We start from the raw sequence: 26128 nt of genomic DNA on the forward strand, positions 1-26128 counted from the left end.
TTTTCCTGCAACCACTTTTGCTCTCCTCCATTAAACTCTCCACACTGCAGCCAGAGTGATATTTTCAAAATGCAAATTATGGCCATGTCACTGATCTGATTTAAACAAACCAGTGTTTTCCTACTGTCTTAGGATAAAGACCAAAATCTCTAACACAGCCTATGAGACCCAGCATGATCTGACTTATGTTCTCCAGCTACATTTCTACCTTCTTTTCATTGCTTTTTCTGCTCCAAGACACACTGGCCCTTTTTAATTTCTTCAGTGACATTACATAAGTTCATGCCTCAGATCCTTTTTTGTATGCTGTTCTCTCTGCCTGGAAAGCTTTCTACCTGCAGGTCTTCCCACCTTTTAACCCCCACAGATACCTGACCTTGTTAAGTTCTTATCCTTCAGATTTTAGGTAAGTTATCACTTTCTTATGGAAACTCTGACTACCCAGACTAGGTCCGATCTATTATACATGGAGATCCCCTTAACTTTATTTCATGGCATTCACCACAGGTGAAATGGCATGGTTATTTCTGTGACTCTTTGTTTAATGTCTGTATCTACCAAAATATTGAATGAAAACTTCGTGAGGACAGAGGCAGTATCCATTGTGCTCACTACTGTACCTCCAGTATTTATCATGTCATAGAAATAATCGGTGTTTGTTGAATAATACTGACAGAAATTTTAGAGACCCTGGATCTCTGTTTAACTGGTACATCAGAACCCCAAAACTTCATGCTGTTTGATCAACCACTTCTAACTGAACACAGCTTGGAGGGAAGAACTTTTGCTACCGTCAAGTCAAACATTACCTTCTCCACTATGATCACTTCTTTGACTCTACCAGATAGGCCTAAGAGCATCTTTTTTTGTACAGTACGTACATACTTCCATTATAGCAATTAACTTACTTCATTGCAGGCATTGACTCATCTAATTCTAAAATAAGTGCAAGCCCCTTTGAAGTAGAAATATTTTTTAAAATATATTTGGATCCCCAGAACCTAGCACACTGCCTGGCATATAGATGGCCCATGCACTTTTGCTGAATGAATGAACAAATGAATTCGGCCTCTATCCAAACCCTTGCTAATAAAATATAATAGCATTCTGAAGGCTGATTCACATACTTTCAGTTTTATTCTTGAATCACCTTAGGCCACCAGGAGACTGTATCATAGGATCATATTAGCTTAGTATTTGCTGAATCAGTTTCACTCGCTTGCACTTTAATGTTATGCTTTAGGCAGTTATCAAAGGTCATTAAAAAAAATAGCCAAACAGCTATACGGATATTCGTTCTGCATTTATTGTAAATCTGTTATGAAGGGCACTGTTCATCACATTGTTTAATGTCCCCTTTATACAATGTCACACAGAAAATTAATTTTATAATATAATGACAAAAGCCTTTATCTCTGGAATTATTATATTTCCTCCTTTCTGACCTTGAGAACTATATCAGAGTGCAGACTATGAAGTCAGAGAGTCCTTGGATTTGAATCTTGGCTCCACTTAAGGGTTTAGTTTTGTGACACTGGGCAAGATCATTTTTCCAACTTCAGTAACTTCATCTGTAAGATGAGGATTATAACACCTACTCTCCGTGGCTGTAGTGAAGATAGATACAATGTCAGTGCACCTAGCAAAGTTCCTGGCACACAATATGTGTACAGTATATAGTAAAAATCATTTAATTTTTTCCCCTTGGCCGCTAGGAAGCACAGAGGCAAACTTGATACTTAACTATAGCAGCTATATCAACTTTTCCACTTTTTCTTGACCTGATTTTAATTTTCTTTGAATTTTATTTTTTAAAACTACTTCAGGGCTTCCCTGGTGGCACAGTGGTTAAGAGTCCGCCTGCAAATGCAGGGGACACGGGTTCGTGCCCCGGTCCGGGAAGATCCCACATGCCATGGAGTGGCTGGGCCCGTGAGCCATGGCCACTGAGCCTGTGCGTCCGGAGCCTGTGCTCCACAACGGGAGAGGCCACAACAGTGAGAGGCCCACTTACCACAAAAAAAAAAAAAAAAAAACTACTTCAATTAATTATGGAAAGGAGGCACATAAAATATATAAAAGGATTATTACCTGTGAACTCTGAACTACAGCAACAACAAAAATCTCCATTAGTTAAAAACCCTAAAGTTATAATTATCATAGACTAATGTAGTATAGGAAATGTCGAGATTTAAGGGACAGAGAAGAAAACCCCAATATTTCTACAAGTGCCCCCCTTTAGGTGCCACAATATATTACATCTCACCATTAGGGATTCCTCTTCCAATAGGACTCTTGAAATGTAAATACATGAATATACATTAAACTATTACTTGTCATCAGAATCAGGAGGATCAAAGACAGGAAGGATTGCTTAGAGGAAAAGGACATGAGGAAGAGAATAGAAGGGGAGAAAATGGTTAAAATATTTTGAAAAGAGAAAAAGCTGGAAATGAGGGAAGAATGCAGAATACTGATTTTGCTCATATCCTAATTTCCTTCAGGTAGACCATATCATACTGTTCTTTGGGATATAAATTAAAGAAGAAACAATTACTTTACAATATGTCCTCTAACTAAAGAGCCCTATTATGGAATATGTGTTTGAAATGATCACAGATATGCTTGTGAAAAAAATGGAAAAAAATGGGCAAGATGCTAGGACAATAAGGTAGATTGCAGTGTGAATGATTAATGATTAATGGTTGTATTTATTCAACAAGGATTTGTTACATGCCTGTGATATGCTAGAAGGCATTAGATATTAGGAAATACCAAGATTAATGGGACATAAAGTCTTTCCCTTCAATGAATTGTCATTCTAGTGTGACAAAGAGGCAGAATGGAAGGATAGGAGACCGAACTCATTCACCAAACACTTACATGGATAACTACTATGTATCGGGAACTTTGCCAGAACCTGTGTGTACATCACATATATTTTTTAAATTAAAAATTATTATTTACATATATTTGCATCTATTTAAATAGATATACGATATATATATCGTGCATATAAAATATATATATCGTACATATAAAATATTATATATATAGTACATATAAAATATGATATATATATCATATATATATTTGTTTATAATAGCTTCCAGGTTTTGATAACCTGTGTTGCACTACAGATTTTACGTATATTATCCTATACTTCACAACGAATCTGTGTAACAGAGGGCATTCTTTCAATTTTATAGATGAAGACACTCAGGTTTAGTGAAGTAAAATAGCTAGTAAGTGACAGAGGCGAGATTCCAACCAGGCCAGTGTCCTTTCCCCCATTGCACTGTGTCCGCTACAATATTCTTTTCTGGGCCTTTGCCAGTACCATAAAAGTGGTGAGTGTGGCATGAGGTAAGTCAATATGCTACAGTCTCGGTGCCTGGCCACTGAGTGATTTGGAAAGCTACCCCAATCTGGGTGATCCCCAGCCTTCCTATTTTGCCCTGCCAGCATCTTGCTAGTTGTGGTACATAGCCTCTGAGATGGTCCCCAATGAGCTCTGCCTCCTAGTTTCCATACTCTTATATAATCCCCACTAGGCATTTGACTGGCCTAGTGACTAGACTCTAATCAATTTAATACAGCAAAGATGATGGGATGTCACTTCCATGAGTAATTTACAAAAGACTGTGACGTCCATCTCCCCCCTTCTCTCACTGGCTCACTGTGAGAGAGAAGCCAGCTGCCACGTTGTGAGTTGCCTTTTAGAGAGACTCACTTGGTAAAGGACTTGATGTCAGCCTGCCTACAGCCACATGAGTGGGAGTGGATTCCCTCTCCCCTGCCCCCAGGTGAGCTATGAGATGACTCCACAGCCCAGGCTGACATCTTGTTTGCAGCCTGATGACACACTCTGAGCCATAGAAACGCACATAAGCTGTGCCCAGATTTTTCTGATCTACAAAAACTGTGAGATAATGAATGTGTGTTGTTTTAAGCTATTATGTTCTGGGGTAATTTTTTGCATAGCAATAAATAATTTATTCATTGGGGGAAAATGTTTCCCAGATTTGTACATAGTTGATTCAACCAGAACAATGGCTGGGCTAGTGACTCAACATGGTAACAAGTACATGACTTGAGCTCTTGAAACATTAAAACATTTACTGAGCATTTGCCAAGCACCAGACCCATAGAAGATTATCTTAGTTCTTTAAAACAAGTCTATGGAAGTACTGTATTCAACCCCATTTGGCTGATGAGGAAACTGAGGCACAGAGTTTTCCAAGTTTGCACAGCCAGTAAAGTAGCAATGCTTTGATTTGCACCCAGTGCTGACTCTAGAGCAAGCATTCTTAAATAGATAGCCATGTTGTCTCAACTCTGCTATAATATTCTCAGTACATTTCCTAGAAGTTAGCTAAGTGGTTCTCTCTCCCAGTCTTTTTTTTTTTTTTGATAAGGACATAAAAGGAATATTGATGAAATTTAGAGATGAAATTAAACTGGGAAGCAGAATGAATATGAAACATAACAAACATGATTCAAAAATCTCAATAGATTGGGGCAATGTTCCAAATCTAGCATGGTGACATTTAATGGGAATATGTGCTGAATTTGCATATTAAAAATTTTTAAGTATAAAAGCAAAATGACATGGCTTCACACTTAGAAATCCATGTTAAAGGACTTTGGGATTTTATTTAATAATAATCCCAAAGAGTGAATAAGAAAGGTCCTCTGATTTTAGACTGTGATAATAGAAGTGCAGTACGTAGAAGAAGCAGAAGATAATTTTACTCTTTATGAGTACGTTAGATTACATACGAAGGGCTGCATTCAAAATTAGTCACCTTATTTTAAAAAACTTTAGACCCGCTGGAAAAGGGCATTGTGGGGGTGGCTGCTGACCCCCAGGGGACACTTTGAAAACTTGGGGTGATTTTTGTCTTAAAAAAGTTTTTAGTTGTAACTTACACATTGCAAAATATGTTATTTATTATAAATCTATTTCATTGAATGTCTCATTTATATTAAAGTTCAAGAATTATATAGACTTTTATAGGTGATGTGTGTAGGTAGGCTATATTACCTATGAGTTTAATTTCAGTAAAGGGGATGTAGCAAAATATGGTCATTAAATCTGATAAGCTTGATAAGAACAGCACTGGAACATATTTAGGGCAGAACAATCAGGGTGGTGAGGAGACTTGGAACCAGATCATTGGGAAACTGGAAAGAGTTGAAGTGTTGTGACAGAGAGAAGAGAAATATTACTGTAGGGTAGCATGAGAGTTATCTTAAATACTAATGGCTTGTCCTGCAGAACAGATACTAGAATTGTTTTATAGTGTCCTAATAACTAAAATGAGATAAACAAAGGAAATTCCAGAGAGCGTATTTCAGGGAAATACAAGGGAGACCTCTCCAACAAGGCATTATCTGATAGAATGGGCGGCTTCACGCCATTGAGAGTTGCAAGTTACTATGTGTAGTCAAGTACTATCTGCTTTAGTGACTAGTACATGTGAGGTGTTCAGTGACTATGTGTTGAATAAATGAATAACTTTCATATAAAAGATTCAAGCATTAGACTGGTCATTTGAATTAGATAAACTCTAAGGTTCTGTCCTACTCTGAAAGTTTGTGATTAAGACTGGAACTGAAAAATATAGGTGTGTTATATATCTTTGTAAACTATGAACTTCAGAATGGGAGGCTACACATGTGATGATGAAAAGAAAAATAATAGCATGTCTGATCTGTATGCTATAGAAATGTCAACCACCACAGTGTAAAATAGATGATGACTGTCAATCTACACAATATACAGAATCTCAAAATGGCCAAAGTCTGTTTTTAAAGCATAAATTATTAGCTCAATTTTGGTAAAGTTTTATAAATTGGCAGGCCATATTAAGCAAGGAAACACTTGTGTTCTCCTGTTAAATTAAATGATGGAAGAAGGTGTACGTGGCAAGTGTGCTCATTTGCTGGGTGGATGATCTGATGGCAGTAAGTCAAAAATTCAGAAGTGAGATTTAACTCATTTAACTCTCCTTATCAATAACTATTGACAGTTTCTTTATCAATCGATATTCATTGAGGATCTAGTACGTATATAATGATATTCTCGGTTGTGTAGAACATCTGCAAGAAAATGAATAATGGCCCATGCCGTCCTACTTTGGTTAGGAAGATAAGATGAAAATAACATAACATTTATAATAATTTTTAAAATTCACGACTATAAAATTAAGTGCCAACACAAGGAGTCAAAAAGGAGGGTTGTGAAGGAAATTACCCAGTATAGGCTGTGGCACAGAGAGAAGAATTCATGGAGGAGCTGTGACCTTCTTGAACCTTGAAGGTTATTTGGATAACATGAGCAGCACAGTGTAGAAAATAGCCTGATGAAAGCGGAGTAATTGTGTTATGGAAAAGTGGGAAATTGACTTGAACATTAAGCTAAGGATCATCCAATTATAGAAGGCTTTGGAAGTCATGCAGAGTAGTACTGGTAAATAGGGAAATACCATAGGTTTTTGAGAAGATGAATGAGATGATGGGTGTATCATTTAAAGGAAATTAGATTAGCCATGGTTTACTGAGTGGGCTTAATCAGGGAGAAAAAAGACTGTAGAGACAAGTAGGCTGTAATAATCCATTCACAGGGGAATAGTGTTTTAGAATGACATATTTTCTCTGGAAATGAAAGTTAAGGTATAAACATGTCTAAATAATGCTAATAAGACTTGAGTATTGCCTGGGCATAAGAGATGGAGAAAAACTACTCAAGTGGCTACAAAATTCTAAGCTTAAGAATTGACAGAGAAAAGAAAATTTAAAAAGAGAAGACAAAGGAAAGTGAAGATGTGGATTTCTAAATTGATTCAGTATTGAACAAATGAATTTAAGATGGCTCAGTTAAAGAAAAACAATGAAAGAAGCACATCCTCCTAACTTGAAAAGTTCCTTTGAGACATACCTATCTTCTGATTTCCTCATAATAGCAGTCACAAGTACAAAACCTTAATATTCTTTGGTTTCTTACACTGGAAGACATAAAGGATAAAGTAGACTGTAGAATTTGTAATTTAACAATGCTAAAAATCATGTTAACAATTCCTAAACAAAATATGGTGGTAGGTATTAGGGAAGGCAGGAACTACTGTAGCACCATCATAATTCCCATTCTTTAGAAACTTAGTAAAAGATAAAAAATATAGAGGGATGGAGGATAGAGCATTGAGAAAGGTAGAGGATGGGATGCTGTTGTAATTTCATCTCATCCAGATGCTTTTATTAACCATTTCTTATCTTGGCAAGGAAAACTATTCTGCTTATTAAAAACAACTGCCTTCAGCATCATTGCTTTTTGAAGGCAGATATATATAATCTCCACAGATATCGCTTGTGCCCAAGTGATAGTGGAAATATAAGGAGTTGACATGGTTTGCGAAAGCATCATCTATGCATGTGGGAAACTTGAAGGGAAATACCATATTCTTTCATATGCAAATGTTCTATGAAATTGCTAATGGGACAAGAAAACCCCAAGAATAAATAAGAAAAACTCAAGAAATTTGAACTTCTAGAACTTAGTTCATGTCTATATTATGTCAAAACAACTGGTTAAAAATTCCAAGAAAATTGCATTCAGACCAATTTGATGTTGTATTTGACTGGGGTGGATTCTAATGTACTGCACACAGTAGCTATTAAATAAATATGAATAACGATACTAAGGATTTAATAAAATTTTAAACTTTTTAACCCATTGGGTTGGTAAGTAGCTAAAGTCTTACTCTGTTGTGAAAACACTAGGCAACTAGATTAACAACTCTAATTGATTATACTGGTCACCTCAGACCCTTTTACTTGTACCCTTTGACCAACATCTCATCCACTTCCCTGCCCTGGTATCCACTATTCTACTCTCTGCTGCTATGCATTTGACTTTTTTAGATTCCACATATAAGTGAGATTATGCAGTTTTTCTTTTTCTGCGTTTGGCTTATTGCGCTTAGTGTAATGTCTTCCAAGTTCATCCATATTGTCAGAAATGGCAAGATCACCTTCTTTCTTAAGGCTGAATAATATTCCATTGCATATATATGCCACAAATTCTTTATTCATCAACGAATAGACACTTAGGTTGTTTCCATGTGTTGGCTATTGTGAATAATGCTGCAATGAATATAGTAGCAATCCTTTCACTATGCATATATATATATCTAATCATCACGTTGCACATCTTAAACATATACAATCTTTATTAAAAAAATAACAGAAAAGAAAATTTTAAAGAAATTGAAAAAAAGAAAAAAACTGGGATGACCTGCCTCCCCTTTGGACTGTATTCTGGTTCACACAAAGGGAATTGGAGAAGAGCTTTCAAGTTTTAAAAATTTGGTTCAGTGTCTTTTCTGTTTGTACAAATTGGCATGTTCAAGAGGAGAAAGAATGAAAACAAGGTAATAGATGGAAACATGTCATTGGTAACGAGAGAGATCTAATGATTTACTTTAAAACTTTCTGAGCTTTGAAAATAAGGAGAGCTTAATTTTACATCTACAGAACTTATGCACTTAAATGAGCTATTTTTGTTCGCTTGCACGCAATCTCCCTCTTCTGTTCCTGCTGTGTTACAGAGACAAATGAAAATAAATTTACGGTAATAAAATTAAGAGCTTAAACATGCTGTTCTTGTGTATGTTCATAAAGTTGTTCCCTCACCACCACACCTACTGCGATTTGCCCTGGAGTTTCAAAACCTCTTTATTTGGTTGGTAGATAAGCTATTTTATCACAAAAGTACAAAATGTCTTTTGAAAGCCTACTAACTTTTTTAAAATTAATTTATTTATTTATTTTAGTTTTGACTGTGTTGGGTCTTTGTTTCTGTGCGAGGACTTTCTCTAGTTGCGGTGAGCGGGGGCCACTCTTCATCGCGGTGCGCGGGCCTCTCACCGTCGCGGCCTCTCTTGTTGTGGAGCACAGTCTCCAGACGCACAGGCTCAGTACTTGTGGCTCACGGGCCCCGTTGCTCCGCGGCATGTGGGATCCTCCCAGACCAGGGCTCAAACCCGTGTCCCCTGCATTGGCAGGCGGATTCTCAACCATTGCGCCACCAGAGAAGCCCAAGTCTACTAGCTTAAGAAAAATTACATTGCCCACCATAGAGAATTCAAGAGTTTGTGGTTGTTAGAGAAATGTCTGAAGGTATTGAGTTAACATATGCAAACAGCAACAACTTTCTTTTCTTCTTTAACTTTCCAGTCAAATAAAAACATTTTTGCAAGTTTTAGATGAAATCATGTTCTGAAATTTAAATCATATGCTTTCCTTGGCATGAGAAAGACTACTGACCTTCTTTAAGTACATAAAGCAGGGTGTCTCATGTTGTTTGAAGATATTTTGAGTTTGCTTTTTAATGTGAGCCCTATGTGAACAAGGAGCTTTGCTTGAGCGTGTTTTGAAAGTGTAGGGAGTGCCAGATCCCAGTTCTCCAGTGGAGAGCTGGCAAGTTGCCCTACTCAATATTCATCCACTGAGCAGAAAAATATTGATGTTCACAGAATAAAAGAATTAAATATGCATTTTAAAAGTGTAAATAAAATGTGTCGCTTTATAAGCATTGGAGGATTAGGAGGAATCAGACATTCTAACTTTTATTGACACATTGACATCAGCAATGGTAAAGAAAAGAAGAAATGTCATAAGGTTTACTTATTGTGTCTTGAAATTCTCATACTAGTAAAAGTATTATTACTGGAAGCATATAAAGGTAGGAATTATCTAATTTCACAGTCTCTGCCAACAAAGCAGAGAACTAAGGTTAAAATATTATACAGAGAGAGGGATATAAGAGGCATTTATTGGTTTTTTAGCCTTGTACTTTCCTTATGGATTAATTTCATCCCCTCTGAGCTATTGACTAATTGATTTACAAAACTCAGGACATGAAGGTAGGGAATTTCTTAGAATATTTTGTTTGCTTGACCAGATAAACAGAGGTTATTGGGATAAGTTAAAATGACCACATACATATATTATCGTTAAGACTCATATTTCCTGTAATATGTAAATTGGGCCAAGATGTCACATTGAAGTTCAACTATCCAAAATCCTTTCTGATTTTGGTAATTAACAGTGTTGACAACACTTTGTCACTAAGCAAAACTGGGCAGATGGTGACTTTCAATATACATTCATTATGCAGCATGAATGAGTGTAAATAACGTTGCTCTTTGTTTTGGAGCATTTGAAAGGGATTCTTTTAACTAATATTTTAAAGTTGACATGGAACTTTAAAGATGAAAACCTAGAATGCTTAAGGACTTTTAGAAAGTAAGTCCCTTCTATTTTATGAGTGACCGAACTTTTGAAGTAGATATACACCTTTTTTTCTTTGTTCCCATCTTTCTATTAGATGCTCAATAAATACTTCTTGAATAAGTGAATGAATTAATTTCCTATTAGCTTCTAAAGGGAAGGAGCCATGATTTAAACATCTCTGTATCCTCAGAGTCCAGGAGAGTGTTTGACACAAATTCTCAGCAAAGGTTTATTCCACATTTACTCTAAAATATAGAATAAAAGTATGAATACATCTCAAGCTTATCATTAAATCCCTCCCTATAACCCTTAAGCTCTGCAAGATATCTCTGATCTTGAATTCTTAAGTATTTGAGGAATCCCAGTTAGAGTTAGCAATATATTTAACAAAAACATTTATATGCGAAATATACAAATAGTTCCTGTACAGGGAAGCCTACAATATCAAAGTAACTTTTTTCCAAATTTTTTGAAGTATAGTTGACAAATAAAATTGCAATATATGTAAAGTGTACAACATGATGGTTTGATATATGTATATGTTGAGAAAGGATTCCACCATCAATAAAATAACTCTTTTATTGACTGTTTACATGACTTAGGAAAAAGCAAAGCCTTAGAGGACAAGACAGATATTGGTTTGAATACTGGCTCCACCAAGTTACGAACTGCAATCTGAGGTAAGTTATTAAAACTTTCTGAGTCTGTTTCTTCACATATAAAATGTGGTTAGTAATATTCATCTTAGATAACTAAATAACAGATATGAAAATTCATTAGGATATAAATAATTGGATAGAACAGATACTCAGATACAACAGTTTCTCAAATCTATGTTTTCTGAATATTTTGTTTCTTAACATGCATAGTTTTGTGAATAAGGTACATTTAACAAAAATGAAATTATCTGATAAATGATGTTTGAGTTTTGACAAGTATGCTTCGATATTTGTCTAGTTACAAATTATAAGTTTTTGGATGGCACTATATTTTAGTATTAAAATTGCAGTGTTTGGAGGCAAAAGATCTACATTAGAATCCTGGCTCTTCTACTTCCTAGCTCTGTGATTTTGGCTGAGTAATTTAACCTCTCTGAGTTTTACATTCCACACCTCTAAAATAAGGATTAAAATACCTACCTTACATGCTTCTAAGGTTGTTCTAAAAAAAATGAGATAATGGGTGTGAAAATACTTTGTAAAGTGCCAAGCACCATGCATCTGCTAGGTGTTTATTATTATTGCTTTCTCTGTGTTAGATTTGACTTGGTAGTTACCTTCATTGATTTGTCAGAAGCAGTTATTCAGTGGTTAAGAGAGTTGACTGAGAATAATGACAGAAATTCCTTAAGAAACACATTGCACGGAACGTGCAATGATAAATTTTTGTTTCAGTTTCTATCATAGATATAATACGTGACCTTGAAAAAAGTTACTTTTTCATTTCCCAGTTCTCAAAATGGGAGCAAGAATTACCCCAATTAGTGCAGATTAATATAAGGATTGCAAGGGTAATAACACATACTGAGATACTGGATTAAGAGGAACACTGTAATCGCAAATGTAACAGGGTGTTTCCTATTGTCAATAAGGATTTTTCATTATCCAATCTGTTTTTTTGGCTAAGAAAGGCATTGAGTCAGATTTTCCCCTGCCGTTAAACTACTATGTTAACATTTTACTAAATGGAACTGTGGTAGTTCCAAAATGTCAGTATAAGTAGCTCACTCCCAGACAGTAGCTTTTCCATTGTAAGAACCTGGTTTATTCATTCATAATAAGAACACCCCTAGTATGAACCTTAAAATTCTCTAAATGTATAACTATTTACATTTAGAATTGACAGTCAGAATTGTCACATATAATGTCTTTAAACTTGAGTGATACGTTAAAAATCAAAGAATTAATTTAAAATAAGCTGACAGCCCCAATCCAAACAAAAATCTTTCTGAAATGGTGTTTTATTGTCAAGTAATGATTTTTCTGATGGCAGCTGGGTAAAGGGTGATGGTGGAAGGGGTGGTAGAGGTCTTGAAAGGATGGAGCTCTCTTAGCAATAGAGACATTTAATCAAGAAACTATTGCAACTAATAATTGAAAAATAAATCTTTACCTATTGTAATCAGACTCTATATGTAGATACGGAATTTGTATGGGTGACAGAAAGATTGAAATCACTAGAAGCTTTCAGCCATGAAGGAGTTGTACGCTGTAAACACTCAAATCAAGATCTTTCATCCATGACAGAACGGCTTGTTACTTTGCACAAAGGACAATAAACTGGCTTATAAGCAAAGTGAGTAATTTTTTAAAACACTCTATTGCATGTATAACAATCCTTGTAACATATCTGTCAAGCACATCATTTGTAAATACAAAAGGAATTTGAAAATAAATCTTAAAGCCAGAAAATCAGGGAGAAAGACTTTGGTGGAAATCAAATGGGTCCAAGAAATACATAATCACAAGTCCTGACAAATTACCTTTCACAAATTACCTTCTTGGTGATGTGCCTCCAAAATGGAAAATATTACTGAGAGATGGCTGTATTTACTGAGAGGGAGAAGAAATTCAGGAGCTAGAATTTTTGTCTTTATTTTTTTTTCCATCTTACTGATGAGGCCTTAGTGAAAATAAAACTGTAAGTCACAGGCATTGATTTTATTTTCTGTAGATCCAAATGACTCACAGTTAATGGTACAAACAAAAACATGTTTATTAAAGTAAGAGAATGCTCCCATAACACAATTTTGAATGAAGATGTAATTTTTGTTTTCCAATGAAAGTTAATGTTCTTTCCTCTTTAATAAGATGCTGCAAAAGAATCTTTAGCCAACTCAAACCAACAACAACGACAACAATAATAATAGAAGCCAAAATAAGGGTTTTGAAATGGAATAAAAGGTCACAATAGGAAAAAAAAAACAACTTGCACTCCTTAAGAATTGATTAACTTTTATTTGAATTATATCAAGTGTAATAAAGGCTGTTTTCCAGAAGTTGTTCCATATTTAAGGAATTCAGTTATGCTTGAAATAAACTACACTTTTAATAGGTCAATATATGTATTGTTTACTACAGAAATGTTTTTCAAACCTAGCCTCAAATTAAAATTTAAGGAAGTCTCATTAATTTATATATTGGTGGTTAGGCTAGGAATGAAGAGTTAATATACACTTCCCTTCCTTGAATTTTAGTATACCTCACTTATTTGACTTGAATTCTCTCCTCAATAAAAGTTAGTGTTTTTTCTCCCTCTCTCCCTCTTTCTCTCCTTCCCTCTATCATGTTTGCAGAAACACACATGTACACACATACACATGGATATAGGCACAGACATACAGACACACACACACTCACACATACCATTCTTTTTTTTTTTTAATTAATTTATTTTTGGCTGCTTTGGGTCTTCTTTGCTGAGTGTGGGCTTTCTCTAGTTGCGGTGAACGGGGGCTACTCTTGGTTGGGGTGCATGGGCTTCTCAGTGCGGTGGCTTCTCTTTGTTGCGGAGCACGGGCTCTAGGCCCGTGGGCTTCAGTAGTTGTGGTTCGCAGACTCTAGAGCGCAGGCTCAGTGCATGGGCTTAGTTGCTCCATGGTATGTGAGATCTTCCCAGACCAGGGCTTGAACCCATGTCCCCTGCATTGGCAGGCGGATTCTTAACCACTGTGCCACCAAGGAAGTCCCACATATACCATTCTTTCAAGGAAGCCGGTCACTATGAGGACAATGTTTACAATCTATATAACACAATCATTGGTCAAGACAAAGAAGTTTCATATGCAAACTTAAAAATTTGTGACAGAATAACTTTAGGAGGATATTATAAAGTGATACAAAAGAAAGTGAAATCATAAATGATAGACATAGAAAATTAGCTGTCAATAGATTGTTTTTTAATTGATGCCTGACTTCTGATATGAAAATGCACATTTAAAACATCTTGAAGCATACTGAACTTAGTAAAATTTCAATTAGTAACAATTAATAAAAATGATTGAGGCATGCAGATTTTAGTTTTTGTTAGCTGCTGGGTTTTGCTTTTGTTTTGATTGACCAAGTCTTAAGAAGAAAGTCTCTTGTTTCAATCTCAGATGTTGAAGACCTTTTTAAAAATTTAATTTAGTTTAATTTTTATGTATATTTTTAAGCTGAGAAGGCGAAGTTTATTTTTTCCAGCTTTAATGAGGTACAATTGACAAATAAAAAATATAATAGATTTAAAGTGTACAACGTGATTTTATACACACACACACACTGTGAAATAAATCAATAATGAGGAAAACTGGAAAATTCACAAATATGTGGAGATTAAACAGCATGCTCCTGAACGGCCAATGGGTCAAAGCAGAAATATATCTTGAGACAAATGAAAATGTAAACAAAACATACCTAAACTTACAGGCTGCAACAAAAGCAGTTCTGAGAGGGACAAACGACTACATTAAGAAAAAAGAAAGATTTCTAATAAACAATCTAACTTTACACCTCAAGGAACTAGAAAAGGAAAAAACTAAGCCCAGAGTTAGTAGAGGTGAAGAAAATAACAATCAGAATGGAAACAAAGGACCGAGAGACTAAAAAGACAATAGAAAAGATCAACAAAACTAAAAGCTGGTTTTTTGAAAAGATAAACAAAATTGGCAAACCTTTATCTAGACTAAGAAAAAAAGAGAGAAGACTCAAATGAATAAAATCAGAAATGAAAGAGGAAACATTACACTGACACCACATAAATACTAAGGATCATAAGAAACTACTATAAACAATTACACACAAACAAATTGGATAACCTAGAAAAAATGGATAAATTCCCCAAAACATACAACCTACCAAAACTGAATCATGGAGGAATAGAAAATCTGAACAGACGGTAAAGAGATTGAATGAGCAATCATAAACCTTCCAATAAAGAAAAGCCCAGGATCAGATGGTTTCACTGATGGATACTACCCCACATGTAATGAATGCCTTTCTAAATTGTATAGTCTCTATGCCTTTCTTGGTAACTTATTGTGGGCATAAAATAATCAGGTCATAAATGTAAACCATGGGGTACCTAGAAATTAGTTTTACCTAGTAGTTCTCATAGTAGAACAGTGTGGAGAGAGAAAATATACTCTAGCTATTACCTGAAAGTGGGTTTTTAAAATAGATTCCTCCTTTGACATAAATTAGGTGCCCACATGTGCATGGGTTTATCTCTGGGCATTCTATCCTGTACCATTGATCTATATTTCTGTTTTTGTGCCAGTACTGTACTGTCTTGATTACTGTAGCTTTGTGGTATAGTTTGAAGCCCAGGAGCCTGATTCCTCCAATTCCAGTTTTCTTTCTCAAGATTGCTTTTGCTATTCAGGGTCTTTTGTGTTTCCATATGAATTGTAGGATTTTTTGTTCTAATTCTGTGAAGAATGCCATTAGTAGTTTGAAAGGGATTGCAATGAATCTGTAGATTGCTTTGGGTAGTATAGTCATTTTCACAATATTGATTCTTCCAATCCAAGAACATGGTATATTTCTCCATCTGTTTTGTCATCTTTGATTTCTTTCATCAGTGTTTTATAGTTTTCTGAGTACAAGTCTTTCACCTCTTTAGGCTGGTTTATTCCTAGATATTTTATTCTTTTTGTTGCAATGGTAAATGGGAGTGTTTCCTTAATTTCTCTTTCTGATTTTTTGTTGTTGGTGTATAGGAATGCCACAGATTTCTGTGCATTAATTTTGTATCCTGCAACCTTACCAAATTCTTTGATTAGTTCTAGTAGTTTTCTGGTGGCATCTTTAGGATTTTCTATGTATAGTATCATGTCATTGGCAAATAGTGACAGTTTTACTTCTTCTTTTCCAATTTGTATTCCTTTTATTTCTTTTTCTTCTCTGATTGCTGTGGCTAGGACTTCCAAAAATATGTTGAACAAGAGTGACGAGAGTGGACATTCTTATCTTGCTCCTGATTCTAGTGGAAATGCTTTCAGTTTTTCACCATTGAGTACAATGCTTGCTGTGGGTTTGTAATATACAGCCTTTATTATGTTGAGGTAGGTTCCCTCTATGCCCATTTTCTGGAGAATTTTTATCATAAATGGCTGTTGAATTTTGTCAAAAGCTTTTTCTGCATCTATTGAGATGATCGTATGGTTTTTATTCCTTAATTTGTTAATGTGTTGTATCACGTTGATTGATTTGCATATATTGAAGAATCCTTGCATCCCTGGGATATATCCCACTTGATCATGGTGTGTATGATCCTTTTAATGTGCTGTTGGATTCTGTTTGCTAGTATTTTGTTCAGGATTTTTACATCTATGTTCATCAGTGATATTGGTCTGTAATTTTCTTTTTGGGGGATATTTTTTTCTGGTTTCAGTATCAGGGTGATGATGGCCTCGTAGAATGAATTTGGGAGTGTTTCTCCCTCTGCAATTTTTTGGAAGAGTTTGAGAAGGATCAGTGTTAGCTCTTCTCTAAATGTTTGACAGAATTCCCCTGTGAAGCCATCTGGTCCTGGACTTTTGTTTGTTGGAAGATTTTTAATTATGGTTTCAATTTCATTACTTGTGATATGTCTGTTTATATTTTGTAATTCTTCCTGGTTCAGTCTTGGAAAATTGTACCTTTCCAAGAATTTGTCCATTTCTTTGTGGTTGTCCATTTAAAGACAGCCTCTTCAATAAGTGGTGCTGGGAAAACTGGTCAGCTACATGTAAAAGAATGAAATTAAAACATTACCTAACACCATACACAAAAATAAACTCCAAATGGATTAAAGACTTAAATGTGAGACCAGACACTATAAAACTTTTAGAGGAAAACATAGGAAAAACACTTTGACATAAACCACAGCAAGAACTTTTTGGACCCACCTCCTAGAGTAACAGAAATTTTTTTTTAAAAAAAAGGGACTTAATTAAACTTAAAAGCTTTTGCACAGCAAAGGAAACCATAAACAAGACAAAAAGACAGCCCTTGGAATGGGAGAAAATATTTGCAAATCAAACAACAGACAAAGGATTAATCTCCAAAAATGCAAACAGCTCATGGAGCTCAATATCAAAAAGACAAACAATCCAGTTAAAAAATGGGCAGAAGACCTAAATAAACATTTCACCAAGAAAGACATACAGATGGGCAAGAGGCACATGAAAAGATGCTCAACATCACTAATTATTAGAGAAATGCAAATCAAAACCACAATGAGGTATCACCTCACACCAGTCAGAATGGCCATTATCAAAAAAGCTAGAAACAATAAATGATGGAAAGGGTGTGGTGAAAAGGGAACCCTCCTACACTGTTGGTGGGAATGTAAATTGATACAGCCACTATGGAGAACAGTATGGAGGTTCCTTAAAAAAGTAAAAATAGAACTACCATTGACCCAGCAATCCCACTACTGGGCATATACCCTGAGAAAACTGTAATTCATAGAGACATGCACCACAATGTTCATTGCAGCACTATTTACAATAGCCAGGACATGGAACCAACCTAAATGTCCATCCACATATGAATGGATAAAGAAGATGTGGCACATATATACAATGGAATATTACTCAGCCTTAAAAAGAAACACAATTGAGTTGTTTGTAGTGAGGTGGATGGACCTAGAGTCTGTCATACAGAGTGAAGTAAGTCAGAAAGAGAAAAACAGATACCATATGCTAACGCATATATATGGAATATAAAAAAAATGGTACTGATGAACCTAGTTGCAGGGCAGGAATAAAGAGGTAGGCATAGAGAGTGGACTTGATGACATGGGGTGGGAATGCGAATCTGGGGCTGAGAGTAGCATCGACATATATACACTACCGAATGTAAGATAGTTGGCTGATGGGAAGCAGCAGCATAGCACAGGGAGATTGGGTCAGTGCTTTGTGATGACCTAGAAGGGTGGGATAGGGAGGATGGGAGGGAGGCTCAATGGGGAGGGGATATGGGGACATGTGTATGCATATGACTGATTCACTTTGTTGTGCAACAGAAACTAACACGGTATTGTGAAGCAATTATACTCCAATAAAGATCTATTAAAAAAAAAAGTAAAATAAAATACATTCATGATATCTGGTTTCCTTTATAATTCTTTCTCCAAAAGAAGAGAAGGGAGTTGTCAAATTTTGCTCCCTAAATAATATAATCTAAACTTGTAAGCTTTGAACATTTATTACTACTATATTTTTTTAAATAGAAGAAAATAAATAAATAAAAGTTTTTTATAATAGTATCTAGAAACTTATACCATAATACAGAAACACTGAGGATATTATTGTGTTAAGAAAACCCAGTAATCTATGATTTGTGAAATGTGACCACCTGGTCACTGGGTATTTTATGTAACAGTTTTATTTATAGGTCATATACTGTAAACCTCTATTTTAAAAATCATATCCTCTGCATTTTATAAATTACTTATACTTCCAAACATAGCAAATTATTTTTTTTAATCTTTGTAATTTAAATTGCAAAACAAATTCATATTTTTCCCAAGATGGTAATAGTTCTATTTAGTTAATTTCTGTTTGCACAACTGTAGATCATATAAATGTGTATAAAATGTTGCTTTGATTTATGAATCACATTATAGATCTAAAGGTTTCAATTCATTAGCAGTGAATATAATGACTTTGGAAGCACTGAGGTGTCTCATGTCATATGTAGCTATCTAATGTCCAAAAGCTCTGCAGTAAAAGTCTAATATCCACTGGATAGGAAATTTATATCAGACCAAAACTTTTTAAGAATAAAAATGTCCTTAAAGTGGTTTTGCCAAATGAATGAAAGCCATCATCCTTCTGAAATGCAGGGCTGTACTGATCTTTTTTTTTTTTTTCTGTAAAATATGGATATTATACCACTTTGCTTTCAGTTTTAATCTGTTGTATTGTTTATATAGTAGGGGTACTGGAACATAAGATTGGGATCAGATGCAAGGCTATATAGCCATTCCTATATTCTCGTACAAGAAACAGATTCATAGACAATTTTGTTTAGGTAGGAACGTTTTTCACATTTCAAATTAATAGACAGATTTCCAATTTCTACTTGAATATCCTTTAACCAGTATTTCATATTACTTAATTTATAAAAATTTAATATTTTCCATTAATGATAATAATTTAAAATCATATAATTTGGGCTCTGTGTACATGGCACTTCTAAAACATTTTAAATTAGAAAGGTTTTGGTAAAATAGGTGATGTGATAGTCATTACAACAATATTTTAAAAATGATTTGGATAATAAAATCAATTTCAAGAGTGCCCATACCACCATCTATACATGTATGCTAATACTTGATTGCCTAAAGACAGATAGTAATAGCACATTTATGGAGTGTTTATTATGTGTTAGGTAGTGATCCAAGCATTTTACATTATTATCCCCTATTTTGTAGATGATAGACCTGAAGCAAAAAGAGATTATATCACTTGCCTAAAGTCACTTGACATGTACTTGCTGAAAGCAAATATTTTAACTCTAGAGCCAACACTTTTAACCTCTAGACTTTACTGTCTCTAATGGTAATCTGCAGTATTGAGGGAGGCAATACTAAAATACTTCAGTTTTTAAGTTTTTCTGCTTATATGGGGGTATTGGATCTTACTGAGGCTCTGAAAATTACCAACAGCTCACCCTTGAACAAGTCATATCACCCCTCTGAGCTTCCTCAATTTCTTCATCTAGAAAATGAGAGTCTGAATGAAGTAGAGACTACATTTCCTTCAGTTTTGCAATTTTATGTTTATATGATTTTACTCAGAGTTCAAAGAGGTAGAAATCAATGCATTGACTACTTACAATGTAGAGAATGAGAACAAAAGGACCATTGATTCTTAAATTTATTTTCACTGATGCCATACAAATGGACGTCAAGCAAGCTTATGAACACAATCTTTGGGTGTTATTCTTTCTATTTAGAAAACATTCTTTCTCGATTCTTTCTTTGGGTTACTTTTATACTTTCAGACTTCTGTCAACCTTTACCTCATTCAGGAAGCCTTCTCTTTTCTTCAGGAAGCATTCTGTTTCTCACTGCCATATCATACATTAGGAGAGGTGACCTTCATTTTAATCATATCTGTGACTTAAAACCCCTTTCCCTGCTGCTCTATGAAGCTCCACATCTTTTTTTTTTTTTTTTTTTTTTTTTTTGGCCTGGCTGTCTCCTACTCACATTTGATAGGCATTATCTCTTCAAGTATTTCTTCATTGGCCTAACCTCCTCCTCAAGCTGGTTTGAATGTCCCTATTCAGGGTTTCAATATCATCCTACACATATCTCAGAATGCTCAACAGACTGTATTAAAATGATGTATATACTTGGCTTCCTCAATCATTATATGATCTGAGAAGACAAGGGTCATGTTGTATTCATTTTTATAAACCTAGAGACATTGCCTGGAATGGAATGTGATCAACATATATTAGATAAACTGAGCTTAAATGGTGATTCAATGCAGAGGTAGCCTTGGGGTATTCCTTTACCACATCCTAAAGGGAGGGCAGTCACATCTTACTTATTTTTACCTTATAGAAAATTATGAGAATTAGTGAGTCAAACTACTAGTTTGAGGTCTTAAGACTAGATGATATACAAAGATGCAACACATAAGCCAGCTACCATTATACCTAATAAACATATGAGCACTGATAACATTTCTGATAACAGTAAGTTACATTTCACAGAGATGGATTTTTATTTTTTAGGATACAAACACTTAAAAGGGTTATAGTGAACTTACAGGGTGAATCTCATACGTAAGTCAACTATTAAAATAAAGTTAAATTAAATTAAATCTTATTGAAAACAAGTTAGCATATTATGCTGGCTGTTAAACTTTCCCCATTGGTGTTCTCAGCAGCTATGATCTGGGGCTTAAATGAAAGTTAAATACACTAAAGAGGCTGCTGATGAATTAATGAGGAATATGGGCATAGCTCAGTAATAAACTCCTAAGTGGAGACTAGCATAAGAAAGAGAATCCAAACTTGAAGTATTTTATCAAAATCCTTAGTGCCATATAGCAAACCATGTTTACACAGGGCAGTAGACCAATTTCTAGGCTGCTGTGAAGCATAATTCTTCTCTCCCTTGCTCCCTACCTTCCAACATTCAACAAACACAGGCACCTTGATAGACCCTAAAAGGAGGGTTGAGATTCAGAGATTAATATATAGTCCCTGAATCTTCTCAAACATGATGAAACTTCTAGAGACACTCAAAAGTGTAGTTCACTCTAAGGCTAACAGGTCCAACAAAATTAGCTACTTTGCCACTATTATAGCCATAGCTTTTTACCTGTTTATACTTTGAAAATCCAAAATCAGTAAGATAATTGTCATCTTCAATAAGTCAGTCCCAATTGGTATGAATATAAATATCACATATCAATTCATTTGGGAGTGATCTGTCTTTTGTGGCAAATAATTTTTTATTCAAGTTTTTAATTTAGTGAAAAACATCCCATTATTAGAGACTACAGGGGAAAAGTGTGAATACTTTTCAACTTTCTTTTCGTATCTACATGTTTTGTTAGATTTGAGTTTAGGGACTGATAGTGCATCTTTAAATGACACCTCTGATTATATCATTCCTCTGATATAGGCATTGTTACTCAGTGCAGCGTAACATTCCAAAGAAATGTCAGACTAAGTATTTCAAAAATGATGAATTAACAACATGAGGATTAAAAGACGTCATGATGGAGTGGACAGAAAGCTGTTAAGTATGACCCCATGATATGAGCAAATACGGACATGATCTGTTATTAGAATAATACTAGAATTGTGAATTTTTTTTAAAAAATAACATTTAAGGTTGCCATTTAGCACCAGAGCATCATAGAATCGCTCTTAAATAAAGTAGAAGATTCATTTTGCAATCCACATTACCATTTGTGGTATATCAGTGACATTAATAATTATTACCTTAGGCTACTGCAACATCAAAGAGAAAAAAATAACCCTGTGTGGTTCGTTTCATAAGAGAAGACATAGAGTCCTTGGAATTGAGATGCCACACTTGAGCACATTGAGTGTTCAGCAAGTAATTTCTGAATGTCACTGATCCTAGATCATTTTTAAAAAGCTACTTCCCCTTACTTTGAAAGACGTGTTATGTTGCATTTCATTACTTTTCTCCTTACCTCGTTCTTCTTTTGTTTTAAAATAAGCGACGAGGCTTTCGGTGAAGATTAAGCACTAGCAGGCAGTAACGCAATGGCCCAAACAGGGTTTTAATTGGAACTTCAAATCCTGTGGAAAAATAAGAAATTAAATCATTAATAAAATGCATTTCCCAGAAGACACTACATTGATATATGTTAATGTTAGGAAGCCTTCATTTATTTTTTCCTATAAGATTCTTATAGACACACTTGTGAAATCTAAAATTCACTAGCCATGCCACATTAAGATTATATAATGAAATTCCAGCCCTTTCAAAGTTCCAAATATCAAGGAATAAATAAGAAATCCATAACAATTTTCCTTTTACGAATATTAGCATTTTTATGTCAACATTAATCCTCATGTTTCCTTACAATGTTACAATACATTCATTACTTAAAGCAATCTTGGAAGTACTACAGAAATATTTCAATATGACCCAATCAAAACCACGGCACAGTGTTAAACAATTCAAGCTGCCACATAGCTGAAAGTTTAGAATGAAATGTCTTTTCTCTAGAGACTTGCAAAGACTCTAATTACAAATGCCCCCATTAAAGAAAATCATAAGAACAGTCTTCTAGTGAGTCATAGGTTATACCAGGTATGTGACTAAAGCACATTATAGAAATAAAAATGCAGATGATAAATTGTAGGGTACAAGATTTAGGATCCTGTCTAAAAGACACTTTATTATGCATTTGGTCAACTAACAATTATTGAGAAACTCTAGACCAACTTTTGCTTAAGAGTAATGCAAAAACTATTTATATTGAAGAGCTTAAATCTAGTTGGGGGAACCAACTGCAAACGTTACAACTACATATTAATCCATATATATTGAGAGTAATGATTCTAAGGTCATGTTTTACCATTCAAATGGCATATTATTATATTTCATAATTGCTTTTGGTGATCTGTTTTAGGGGGTAGGAGTTTATTTTTGTAAAGAACATGTTTCTCTATTTTATAAGTATTCAGATGAGTATGTATATATAAGATACACACTACACTCCTATACTGTGTTCTATAAAGAGATGCACATGCTACTTTTATGCGTCACCTTTTACTGTTTGGTAGTAAATGTAAACAATGACAAATTATATATAGTATAAACATCTAAAATCTTCTTTACTTCCCCTTGCCTCATTGATTTCAAATGGCTTATTTGCTTGGTAAACCTTAGTGCAGATAAATCCAAAGCCTATACTATTGGCATTTAAAAGGTCACACATTTTTCAAGTGTATTCTATCAATTATAACTTGCTACTCTACTGCATTTATTCTGTCATATGCTGATGAGAGGATGTATCCCAAAGATTATCAACAGGATTGCAATTCTCCTCGGCTTCTGTCTTCTGTCTCTAATATACTATTTTAGTAACCGAACAATACTTTGCATTTTGATAAACACGTTCTTGCAACAAATATTTATTGATCACTCAAAATATTTTACTAAGTGCCATGCAAAATACAATGAAATAAAATAAAAAGTTGAAATAGACATGACCTTTACCTTCAGGGTGCTTTATAGTCTTGTAAGAGAGATGACAACTCATTACTAAAAAGAAGATGATGAATATCATAAAAAACATAGTGAGTGAAAAAGCTACACTAGTTCAGAGGAGGAAAGTTTGCTTCCAACTGTGAGGATCAAGGAAGATTCTGTACAGTATGTGGGATTTCTGCAGGTCTTTAAAGGATTTGGGCAATTAGAGATCAAACAAAGCATTTGGTAGAGAGAAAACTGTATGGGAAAATGACTATAAGGGGAAAGTGCAGGGCAGATTTGGAAATTAGTGGGCAGCTTTATTTAGCTGAATTACCTGGAACTTGGATTGAGGTAGTAGAGGTAAGGCCTGAAGGATACATGATTATCAAACATGCAAAGTCATCTGCTTTAGCATCAATTGTTACAGTATTTATGAGAACTAAAGAAGCTATTGAAAAATGTACAGATGTTTGTTGAAGTTGTCCTTCACCTAATGGACTAGAATTTTTAAGTAATTCATTTGATTTAGTTTTGTTGTTGTTGTTCATTTGTTTTTACCGTCTTTCCTATCAAGTTGTCAATTGTCATTTATTGATGAACTGGTATAGCAGGTTCTGGCAGCCTCTTCATTCCCTTCAGATTTGGTGCTTATAATCTACTACTGATTGAGGAATGCCATAAAAATTCACTAGACTTGTGTCTAAAGTAAAAGTAAATATAGTCTAAGTAAGGGCCAATAGGACTTGGTTAAATGTAAAGCACAAGAATCATAGTGCTTGGATTCTGGCTCATGTGTATCAATGGACCCACACCTAGAGTAAATGGGTTCAGAGTGTGGCTTCAGGGTTTCTGTGGTATTCTGGAGTTTATGCCTCTGTTTTTATATCCTAACCCCAATAGTGATATAATGATTAAAAGTTAAGCCTGGAATGAGGGACCTAATACAGAATTTAATACAATTTAGGAGCCAACTGATCTAGGTACTAGATAGAGTCATGAGCCTTTGAGAAACCTATAAAATGATTATGAAGACAAAACAGACACACATACATACATACATACACATATGTTTTCCAGCTTCCTAACCAAAGGCCTATAAAGGTAGAGATTTTTAAAAAACTGACTCTTAAGAGATATAAATTTTCTCTAGATCTTGCTCTTGGCCCCTGTAGATTTCAATGTTCCAAAACATAAATGAGAGGGTTAGGCTAGATGGGCTCGAAGGTTGCTTCCAGCTCTAACATTCTGGGAAACTGTGATTGTCAAGATTTATAGAAATGCCCAATCTCTGAGCCAGGAAAACATTTTGAATTATAAAATTCGATGTTTTGATTTGAATTTTGCTAATTTGAAGCTAAATAACTAAAACCTAAGAGGAAATATGATCTTTCAGAAACTAACTGGAGAATAGATCAGTGGGGCTTAATTAACCTATTAAAGCAACTTGTCCATCACCTTAATTCTTTCCAAAGGCCAAAGGTGGTAACTAGACTGTTTGTGTCTACTTACTTAGGTCTTTTAGTAGAGCAAATCCAGTTTGATCATCAGTAAAAAAATTCATGTGATGGCCAACAAAATGGAGATATTTGGTTGAATGTCTTAACTGCATTATTCAAGTGACTAAGAGATAAGGCAATCTTAATTTCCTAAACTAATATACCGCATATTGAAAAAATGACTGGGGAAAAAAGAGTAAAAAGTTGGTAGTCTTTGCATTTTTCATCATTACATGGACTGAAAAAGTATCAAAAAAACTCTAAAGCTATTTGCACAACCAGTTATTAAACCATATTCAGTGTCCTCTCTCTGGGCAGAACTAAAATTAAGTCTCAAATAATTAGACTTAATTTAGTCTCAATAAGCTGGGAAATCATCACAAATAGCAGTTAATATTTATTGAGCACTTACTATGTGTTGGTCACTGTTTTAAGTGCTTCACATTCATCCCTTCCATTAATTATCTCAAAGGCCCAGTGAAATGAGTGCTATCATTATCCTGATTTTAGAAGTAAGGTGATGGAGGCACAGCAACGTAAATAAATTGCTCAAGATCAAATAGCTGGCAAGTGGTGAATTCAATACTTGAGCTTTTAGATTATTAGATCATATTGAGCTGAAGCTTACCATTGTGTTTCAATAATGAAGATCCTGTTTGAGCAAAGTA

This window comes from Grampus griseus (genome assembly GCF_964374135.1).
Source record: "Grampus griseus genome assembly, chromosome: X".
NCBI classification, from domain to species: Eukaryota; Metazoa; Chordata; class Mammalia; order Artiodactyla; family Delphinidae; genus Grampus; species Grampus griseus.